We start from the raw sequence: 2,715 nt of genomic DNA, 5'->3' as shown, positions 1-2,715 counted from the left end.
TTTTGATTTAATCCTTTCTTTTTTATTTTTGTTATTTTATTATTAATTAATTAACTTAATATTTTTATTTTTTTGTTATTTTTCGCATTTAACTATTTGTTTTATTATCGTGTTACTAAATTAATTATTTTTGCAATATTACTGCTATTATTTTTTATATATACCGTTTTACCTAAAAAAAATATATATGTATATATCTTAGTTTATCATTCATCTATGTATATCCTTTTACATAATTTTAAAACTATTTTATTTTTTCTTTAAATTTGGTCCTTTATTTTTATTATTTCACATTCCTCAATATCTTTTTATGCACTTATTCATTTATTCACTCGTCCTCTTTTGTTTTAAGAATTGGTTTCTTCTCGATTGAGGCTCATTTTGTTGTTATTGTTATTATTTATCTTATTATGCATTTATTTTTCTTTAATTGTTAATCTTGGTGTTAAATTGATGTATATTACGCGATTATTGCCATCATATACTATGAATCGTTTATTAGTACACTCATACTGTTGTCATTCATTAGCATAATATTTTATTCGCGTACCTCTTTTAAATATTATATCAATTTTCACCCAAATTCATAAAAAGGGAAAATCTTCAAAAATGAGCAATGTCTGGTATTTGGCAGATTCAAGAAAATGTACCCTAACTTACGGGGTTTCGATTTTCTCGTTGAACCTAAATAACCAAATATCCTTTTAAATTTTGAAATATATGGATTTTAAATAAAAATAAAGGTAATATTCCACATTTAGAAACTCAAGAAGGTTGTGCCCTAACTTACGGGGTTTTGACTTTCCTCGTTAAATCTAAACAGCCAAATATCTTTTTAAAAATCAAAATACGATTTTTGAGCTAAAATAGTTAAAAGGCAAGCTTATTTTCGAGGGTTCAAATGTTGTGTCCAGCCTTACGGGATGAGACATTTTGACATCTCGAGACAAGAGGGCCTTTAATGCTCATTTCAATTTATTCAAGTTTTTTAAAATCAACATTAATAAAAAAGGGATCGTATTTTAAATTCTTTTTGAGTTTTCAACTTTCAACATTTAGACATTAATTAATTAATTAGGTACCAATTTTGGGCATTACGAGGGTGCTAATCCTTCCTTGTATGTAGCTGACTCCGAACCCATTTTCTTGAATATCGTAGAACAAAATTGTTGTTTTAGTAAATCAAAACATTTTATTAAAACGACCAATCATAAGGTGATATGATCACACCTCATAAAAAAAAGATTGGTGGCGACTCCTGTTTTTTTTTCAAAATAAAAGTCGACCCTTTTTTAAAAAAAAATGGTTTCAACAGCATCATTCACTTCCTATAGTCAATGTAAACCCTCCATCCCTTGACTGTTCTTGTTGAAATCAACTCATACTTCTTGTTTGCTACAATAGTCATGCCTTCCTTTTTAGGAATAACCTGCACAAGACCCACCCAAGTACTATTAGAAATAGGATAAATAACTCCAGCATCTAGAAGTTTAATTACCTCAGCCTTAAAGACTTCTTTCATGTTAGGATTTAGTAGTCTTTGAGCTTGCACACAGGGTTTGTTTTCATCCTCCATTAAGATTTTATGAGTGCAAAAAGAAGGACTAATCCTTTTAATGTTAGAAATCTTCCAAGCTATGGCTCTTTTCTGCTCCTCCAATACTTATAGTAGCACATCTTTCTCATTCGGCTGCAAATCTGAAGCAATAATCACTGGAAATTTAGAATTATTTCCAAGAAATGCATATTCTAAGTGATTTGGTAATTGTTTCAATTCTAATTTTGGAGGTTCTTCAATAAAAGGGTTTTAATTTTAATTCATCGTTTACCTCAATACCCTCATAACTCTGTTGTCTCAAGGGCGACTCATTAGAATCTAAGTCAACTTTTGTCATACCCATCACAGCATCATTGTCATCTACGTCCTCTCCTTGAGCAAGACATAGTTCTAACGTGTCCTTACGAATGATTTCCTGTAAAGAATCTTGAATAACATGATCAATAGAATCAATAAAATAATAGTAATCATCTTGTTCTCTAGAGAATCTCATGGCTCATAGATTTTAAAAATAATTTCTTCGTCACCTACCCTAAGCACAAGTTTACCATCACCTACATCAATAACAGCCCTAGCAGTGGCTAAAAATGGGTGACCTAAAATTAAAGGTACTTCAATATCCTCATCCATGTCAAGCACAACAAAATCAATAGGGAATATGAATTTATATACTTTTATAAGTACATCTTCAATAATATCCCTAGGATATTTAACAGATCTATCATCTAATTGAATACTCATCCTAGTAGGTTTTGGTTCCCCAAGACCAAGCTGTTTGAACATTTTATAAGACATCAAATTAATGCTAGCTCCTAAATTAGCTAATGCCTTCTCAATATTTAAACTACCAATTAAACAGGGAATAGTAAAACTTCCTGGATCTTTCAGTTTGGTGGTAGTTTATTTTGAAGAATAGTTGAACATTCCTCGTTGAGTTCCACAGTAGATAGCTCTTCAAACTTCCTCTTATTCGTTAATAGCTTTTTCAAAAATTTTGCGCATGTAGGCATCTGTGAAATAGCTTCAACAACAGGTAAGTTAATATGTAACTGTTTAAAAATTTCAAGAAATTTACCGAATTGTGCATCCATGTGGTCTTTTTTCAACTTTTTCGGATATGGGATTCCATACTGTAAGGGTTGTTTTGAGGTCTAGAA

This window comes from Gossypium hirsutum, chromosome A08 (genome assembly GCF_007990345.1).
Source record: "Gossypium hirsutum isolate 1008001.06 chromosome A08, Gossypium_hirsutum_v2.1, whole genome shotgun sequence".
NCBI lineage: Eukaryota > Viridiplantae > Streptophyta > Magnoliopsida > Malvales > Malvaceae > Gossypium > Gossypium hirsutum.
Note: the sequence above shows the minus strand (reverse complement) of the source record.